Source organism: Leptopilina heterotoma, unplaced genomic scaffold (genome assembly GCF_015476425.1).
Source record: "Leptopilina heterotoma isolate Lh14 unplaced genomic scaffold, ASM1547642v1 Lhet_335, whole genome shotgun sequence".
Lineage (NCBI taxonomy): Eukaryota > Metazoa > Arthropoda > Insecta > Hymenoptera > Figitidae > Leptopilina > Leptopilina heterotoma.
This window is the reverse complement of record NW_025111024.1, coordinates 30,548-39,435: the sequence shown is the minus strand read 5'-3', so window position 1 is coordinate 39,435 and position 8,888 is coordinate 30,548. Positions and strand designations below refer to the sequence as shown.

At 26.4% G+C, this 8,888-nt stretch overlaps 1 long non-coding RNA gene across 1 annotated transcript; it reads left to right on the top strand.

Moving 5' to 3' along the window:
• Window positions 1-4,875: 4,875 nt before the first annotated feature.
• On the top strand, window positions 4,876-5,918 carry LOC122505035. The gene is made up of 3 exons (XR_006301881.1): window positions 4,876-4,991; window positions 5,576-5,694; window positions 5,787-5,918. It is a non-coding gene; the product is annotated as an uncharacterized LOC122505035 (long non-coding RNA).
• The last annotated feature ends 2,970 nt before the right edge of the window (window positions 5,919-8,888 follow it).

Sequence of the window (8,888 nt, the reverse complement as noted above, 5' to 3'; positions counted from 1 at the left end):
TTTTACTATTTCCTGTAGTTCCTATAGGCGCCCGTAACATTATTTAGTAAAATGAACTATGACAGAATAGTTAGTCTAACTGTAAAATGTGGTAATAAATACCATTTTTACAGTAAATTTAACTACTAAAACAGTTATCTTAACTATTTGTTGTTAGTCATACTAACTGCTTCATTTAGTTGTAGTAACTAAATTTTCATAGTTCCTATAGGCGCCCGTAACAAATTGTAGTTGTAACAACTGTAAAAAATAGTTAAATTAACTATTTAAAGTAGTAAAATGAAATTATTTATTTGTTTTTTATTATTATTGAGGTCCATTTTTTTACATTTTCTCTTACCTATTTTTGTTCATATATAATTTATATATTAAATTCTTATACACCTAACAGAGAAAAATCCCCAAACGCCGGGGATTGAACGCACGACCCTAACATTCGCAAACCGATAACCTAACCACCTAACCACGCTCGCACGCTACGATGACTGGCATTGTACTTGAGGACATTCTTCTTAGATTCAGTCATAATAACTACTCCGTTTAGTTGCAGTAACTAATTTTTTAAGCTTAAGGACTTAGTTGAAATGTAGCCAGCATATGATTTTAAATGACGCAACGATAGTGCAGTAGTTAAAAGTACTGTTGAAAATAGTTATTTTCAGAATTTCTGTAGTAAAATTATCCACTTTTTACTAGTTATAAAAAAATTAAACTTACTATTTTCATATAGTAAAAATAACATAAAAATTGTTACTTTTATGACTTTTGTAATTATAAAAATAAATGTTTCTTACCACCATAGAGATAAATTATTAAAAGCTAGTAAGAATTGGTTCTTTTAACTACATTAAACACAAAAATAACAAACTCCAGCGGTTGTTTTTACTCTTTGGAACAGTAAATTTTAATTTATTTTGCAAATAGCAAGAAATGGATATTTCTACTGCAGAAATTCCGAAAATAACTTTTTTTAACAGTACTTTTAACTACTGCACTATTGTTGAGTTATTTACAATCATAACGTGTAGTAGTAATTTTAACTACATAAAACCTACTATTCAATTTTAGTTCCACTAACTATGGAAGTTTAGTTGAAATGCTGCTGAATATGGTAGTTTTATCTATTTTTTTTAACTGCACATATGTGGATGTTTTTACCACTCACGTTTTTTCTCTGTAGAAAAAAATGATCTTTTCAACTGCATAAATAGTAAAAATAACTATTTTCAACAATTGATTTTACTATATGAAAACAGTAAATTTCTTTCTTTCTCTGCAACTAGTAAGAAATAGTTGTTTTAACTACATAAATCATAAAAGTAACAACTTTCAGAGGTTGTATTTACTGTATAAAAACAGTAAGTCTCATTTTGTTTGCAACTAATACAAAATAGTTATTTTTGCTACCACAATAGTAAAATTAACTATTTTTAACAATAGTTTTTACTACTACACTATAGTTGAGCCATTTACAAGCATCTGTTAGTTATTTCAACTACGTAAAGTAGTTATTTTAACTACATAAAACCAACTACTTCATTTTGGTTCCACTAACTGAGGAAGTGTAGTTAAAATGCTGCTGAATATGGTAGTTTTAACTACTTTTTTTCTAACTACACAAATGTGGTTGTTTTTACCATTCGCATTTTTTTCTGTGTACATGTTAGCATAGCAACCACACAAACACGTTACTTACAGAGCTCACGTTTTGAAAACAACTGACAGGCATAAAAATAATGCATGAAATTTCTTATTTTCTTTTATTATTTTTTAATTATTAAATATTTATTTGTAAAAGAAAATTTCTTGTTTACTATTTTTTAAATTTTACTTCCAATTATTTTTTACTTATAACTTTTTTTTTCATGCCCGCCCCGACCAGCTAAGTCTCGGCTTCGCCTCGACTTTGCAAAAGTCGGGCGGGCAACTTATTGAGCTATTTTATTATTCAAACAATAATTATCTAACGTACTTTCGGCTGGGGATACAGAAAAATTGTATACGACACACGGCCAGAAATTTGGATACCCTAGCGAACGTGATATATAAAGCCTCGGCTTCTCCTCGGCCTTATATATCACGCCGGCCAGGAAATCCAACTTTCTGGCCTAGTATCGTAATATACTATTACATAAACACAAATAGACAATAACGATAATAAATAATAAACAATTGTAACACTATTTATACACAATAAACTCACAACGCGATTATATAGACGTGACAGGAAACCGACGCGACGGACAAATTGAGACGACCATTTTTAAATGGATGCCATGATAATGAATTGCGCGCAACATGTATCGAAATTTTGTACTAACTATGGATCTCCCAACCAAAGTTTATATGGATGAGGCAGCCATATGTGAAAATCAATAGCATGAATTGTTAGCCCAACCATGCCTATGGATGTCACATCCATATTTGATTCAACAATATAATATGGCTCCCTCATCCATTGAATATGGAATGTGCTTCCATTCTGAAAGTTGTCTCTTCCATTGAATTGGATAACACAACAATATTCTGCTTAACAATATATTTATGGATATCTCTTCCAGACCTTTTCTTTCCGTGTATATTCAAACATATTAAAAAACAATAACGAACAAAAATAGCAGTCCATATTTTTTTATAACCTTGCATACTGTAAAAAAGTTTCTAAAATTACGTTTATATTTTTAAAGTTTTTGAAAAACAAATTACTCATAAATAAATAATTGAATCGTGAATTTAAAAAAGTGTAAATTTCTATTTTTAATAATTTGTAATAAAGTTTTTTTAATTAAATATAAAAAATATATTTTAATGATTTGTAAGTCATACTGCACTGAAGAAAAATGTATTTGATTCAAAAAACCGATTAATTGACTATTATCAATTAAAATATTTAATTGAAAAAAATAATATATTTACTGGAGTCGATTAAATAATATTTGCTTCGAATACTAAAATTATTGGTTCAAATATCATTTAATTGATTCCAATAAATATTATTTGATTCAAGTAAATATTTAATTGATAATAGTCAATTAATTGGTTATTTGAATCAAATAATTTTTTTTTCAGTGTGCGAGGGTAAAATTCGTTACATCTTATTTTCTGTGTATTGTCTATCCACTTTTCGACTTATTCGTTAATGAAAACTTTTCAGTAAAACTCAAATCAATTTTTAAAAACATATTGTCTTCATAAAGAAAACAACAGTTCAGTAAGGCATTATTTTATATAAAATTTCAATGGTTTTAAAAAATTTGATTGGTATTTTTGACCGATACTATAATGTTATTTGTTAACTAAATTTGTTATATAATTTAAATTTTGTGCTTTTGCAGTACCAGAAGATTAACAACTTATTTTACTTAGAAGATAATGCGAGACAGATATTAGATTCATTTTGTTTGTCCATGCAAGTTGAAAGAGAGGAATTATTAGAGATGGATGTTTTGGTACGTTACTTACACAGGGTGTCTACTAACCGGGAAAATTTTATGCCAAACCGTTAATTTTTTCACCAAATTAAAAAAAGTTTTATTGTTTCAATTTGTTTTTAAAAAATCGCTATTTATTTCAATTTTTACAGATATTTATAATGTTCTCTAAATTTTAATTAGTTAAAAATAATTAATTTGATTGTAAAAAATCAGTCTCTGATTCAAATATAGTATGTAAATAAATTTTAAAATAATTATCGAATTAATAGAAATTTTGTGAAATTCAACTGAAAATAATTAAATTTGCTTAAGAATTGCATTAAAAACCTTTTAACAAATCGAATTTTTAAAGTATTTTAATTTAATAATTGATAAATAATTGAATTTTATAAAGAGTCACATTCAAATGTATTCATATTTCTTAGTGCGAAAATTAATAATTAAAATTTTTATTAGTTAATTTAAAAAAAAGATACACACTTAAAAGTTTTTAGAAAATTGAATTTTTGCAAAGGTTTTTTGAAAATTTTGAAATTTTTCATTTCTATTGTTTCTAGATAATTGAATTTTTGAAATAATTGAAATTTCTTTACATTCTATTAAAAATAATAAACTTCTTTTAAAGAATTTTTTTTTAAATTTTTCGAAAATAATCAAAGGAAGTTAGTTACCGTAATTCTAATTTTATTTTTAAAAATTTTTCGCAATATATTCAATTATTTTCATAAATAGTAAAACATATTGCAGAATTTTAATTATTTTTAATACAATTTTAAACGAATTCCTTGAAAAATGTAATTATTCTTAAAAATTTTATTTAAATTCGTCGAAAGAGTTCAATTATTTCTAGAAACTGGAAAAAAATTCTTCTCAAGAATCAAACAAATTTAAATTTGATGAGAAAAGAAAACCAGAAAAAATTTGGACAAAGCCGGAAACTAACCGTGAATTTTGTTAAACGAAAATAGTAGTCACCCTGCGTTAAATTACACTTGTCATACATTTTACTTCATAAATATAATAAAAACGACAATTCAATTTTCCAGGAAAGTCGATTAAACTGGATATTTCTGTTTAAAAGTTTGAAAACTTTACAAACAATGAGAAGTCCGATTTGCAGTTCTCTTTTACAATTAAAACAGTACGATTTAGAGGATATATTTCGAAGAAATTGGGAGACAATGGACGAAATAATTGTAATCTTAGAAGTAGCATACGACGCAGTCAGAAATATAAATTGTGATAAATATGCGTTACTTTCTGATCTTATACCTGTTTTAAACGAAATAACACATGACCTAGGAATTGCTTCGGATTTAAAAATCAATACGACAACCGCAAATTTGTTTCTAAATTCATTTGGAAAATCAATCGAAGATAAATTGATGCACTTTAATTCAACGCCCTTGTTTTTAAAATCCACCTTATTAGATCCAAGATATAAAACTTTAATATTGAATCCACAATCACTTGAACAGATTTTAAGAGATCTGTCCCAAGAATGCATAATTATCCTGCCAGGAGAAAAGAGCTGCGAAACAATGTCGTCTATTGTTGGTAAAATACAAGCATTCAAAATAAATTCAGTAACCAATCCTTTTGTTACGTTACACGGAAAAAATAAATTTAGCAGATTTTACAAAACATGTAATGGAGTAGCGCATACAACTTTTTACGAAACTGAGTTTTATAAAATGTAAGGAAATTTATACTGAATATTTTTGAAGTTTATCCTAAAATATTCCTTACATTTTACAAAACTCAGTTTCGTAAAAAGCTGTATCCGCTACTCCATAACAGTTTCGTAAAATTTGCTAAATTTATTTTTTCCGTGTATTATTAAAAGATGTTGATTATTTTTATCACTTGATCAAATATTTTAAATTTGCTCATTGAATAGTATACCAGGGTTGCGATTTTATAATTTGATTTCGTCTTTCGATTCAAGTTTCATTTTAATTTTGACTTACTCTTTGACTTTCACGTTGGTTTTCACTTTAGAAGTCAAAGTAAATGTCAAAAGTTAAATTAGAGTTGCATCTAAGTCAAGTAGTCAAAGTCAAACTACAAAATTGCCCCTAGAGTAAAATTGAATCTGAATGTTTAATTATTTAATAATAATAAAATTAATTTTTTTGCAGAGAATGAAGATATGAGTGCAAAAGGATCTAAGAAAGGTTTGTGGGAATTTTTAAAGAGAAGAAAACGCGACTACGAAATCAATACCTCTAATAATATGATATCTAGCATTCTTCAGCAGGTAGGCAAAGTTTCAAAAATTGTTTTTTCATACTTTAAAACGTATTGAATTTTTCATTTATAATATTTACTTCAATTTTTTATTTTCTGTAGCTTCGTCAATAAATAGCCGATACTACAATAATTGAACTAGATGAAGATCCATTAACCTGGTGGCAAACTCAAGGTTCTAAAACATACCCTCTTGTAACATGTCTAGCACAGGTTTATTTACAAATACCGGGAACATCTGTTACGATCAAACACGCTTTCAAATTCAATTACATAGATTCTTCTAAAAGAAGAGATTTGTTTCGGCCAGAATTTCTGAAAGAAATAATTTATGTGAAAGAAAATTTACAACACATTAGTGCCCTTAACTCAATTAGATAGTGTGACTAACAGTTTATATTTTTCCACAAAATAATAGTTAAAATTGTAAATAATACATGCGAACAATGATTAAAATAAATTTTTAATTTAATTTATTAATTAGTTAGTTCAATTAATTAACCTTCCTACAAATAATTGTTTTAAAAATTAAAATCAAATTTAATATACATACTTGAATTTTAGTTTCTATTTACATATATTTTAATTTTAATGTAAAATTTTTTTGTTTAGGAAAAATTTTTTGAAAAGGTTATAGTATATTCTTACCATGAACTATCAAAATATGAAAGGAACATTATTATTTATTATTCAAACAATACTTTGAAGTTCACTTTAGAAATAATAATTCTGCGAAGTATTTTCAGTAAAAAACCACGAAATATAAAGCATGATGCAGCCTAATTGGCATGTCGAAAATTCGACATTCGAACTAGGCGATGTCGAATGTCGAAAATTCGACATTCGAACTAGGCTAGTTCGGATGTCGAATATTCGACATTCGACATTTTGGCGCCCCAAAACCGAACTGAACTCGATTCGGTTCGAATTTTGCTCAGCTCTAATACCTATTCATTTTCAGAAAAATTTTTTATAATAATAAATAAATAAATAAATAATAAATTTTTTTTTAATATAAAATTCAATTTAAACTCAAAAAAGTTAGGGACCATGATAATATTTAAATCAAATAAGGCATAAACTATACGGTTTGTGAAAAAAAATTCAATAATGAGTTAAAAAAAATTGATCAACTTGGATAAGCCATTTTCGACATTTTTTTAGAATCAGCCATAAATAAGATCAGACTTTTTTCTGTACATTGCATAGAATTTGAAATTTCATGTTTAGTGTTTCTATTCGAGTAGTACGAATTTCAAAAATTACAATAAAAAAATTATGTATGTATATATGTATGTATGTATGTATGTATGTCTGTGTGTATGTATGTATGTCTGTACGCAATATTTTGTCCGGGATAAACACAAAGACTACTTGACCAATTAAAACAAAACTTTACAGTCTCTTTGGTCTTAGTCTAACTTAAATTTATAGCCATATCCGATTGAAAAATATTAAGCTGAACGAAAGTTATAGCTTTTTTCACAAAATTCAAAAAATCAGAAAAATGCCAATTTTTTCATTTTTTGTCAAATTTATGTGCCACTTTCTGTAGCTATTTTTTAATATAAATACAACTAATTTTCACTATAAAAATGAAATATAAATAATATATCCGAATTTTTAAGCCAAAATCATATTTTTGATTTTCGACAAAATTTTTAATTAATTTTTTTTGTTGAATATTGTTTAATTTTTTATTAAGTTGGTAGTGATATCGATTAATGTTTTTAAATTTTTAATTACATTTATTACATTTATTTTATTAAAGAGTTTAGAGTCACGAATTTGATGTCGATTACAAATTTTCTAAAATCAATTAACGTTAGAGTTTGCAAACAATTTCTATATTGATATTTTCAGGTTTTAAGTTTGAAAATTTCATAGTATGTATTGTCATATTTAACGTAGAATATAAAATATTTATGTTTAATATAAAGGGTATACAGTAAAAGTATCAATAATACTGAGACTTCAGCGGGCACTGGGACACAGAAAGTCCTTAAGATGCCATTAGGGAAAATTGGGATTTATGAATCAAAATTTTCTTTTTTTTGAATTCAAGAAATGTTTTAGAAATGACTTTGAAAATAAATAACAAATTCCTATTTATGAATTAAAATTGTTCTTCTTGAATTTTAGAAATGTTTGGGGTATGTTGTTGCTTTCCAAAATTCTATCCGGGCATTACGCAAAAACGGGTAAAATGTAAAATCCCATGTGGAAATTTTTAATAGGGATATGGAAAAATTATACCATACGGTTTTACATAGGAATCAATATGGTTTCCTTTATAAAAGTGGATCCCATGTAGATTTCCCATGTGGAAATCAAAAACGTGTTATAGTTTCTACTAATACATTTAACAGAGTGTCTATTAATCGCAAAGGTATCCCGAGAAATAGCCGGGAATTTAATTCGACTAGAAAAATCGGGAATTTTATTATTTAATTAAAAAAAATTTTATTATATTAATTCATTTTTAAAAAATTGCTTTTTGCTTTAATTTCTATTGATGTAATATTTTTATTTGTCAAAATTTAAGACCTACTTTCAGATTACAATATAGGTCTTATTTTAGATTTTAGCAGTCGTAACGTGGGGCCTGCTTGCGATACAATTAGTTCGAATTAGACTCTACATAACTCCCAAATCTGGTGGAAAATTAGTATTAATTATTAATGCATTAATTGAAATACTACGAACGCATAAAGTACTACAAATTGACAAATACTGTTCTGTAAATCTGAATTAGTTGAAAATAGTATTTGATAGAAAAAGTCATTTACTGATTCAAATGGTAATATTTTGCTAATGAAATAGTTAATGGTAACTAATTATTAGTTTTTCCCAGTCAAATTAAATTCCCAATTGGTAGACACCTGTTCAAATATATTAGTAGAAACTAAAACCCGTCGAAGACGGGTACGACAGCTAGTAGTTTATAAATTAAAAAACTATTTAGTAAACAAATAATTTTTTAAGCTCTAATCTGTTAATTAAAGTTTCATGTCCACTAACTATTTTATTATATATTTCTTTTTTTCTGGCAGAAATGGATTTATTAGAGAATGTAATTTTCACTTTTGGCTATAATTTTATCATTAATTTTGATGTCTGAGGCAAGAAAGCTATAAATTGACATAATGGTGTTTTGGGCATTATAGTTTATAAATTAAAAAAGTTATTTACTAAACAAATAAT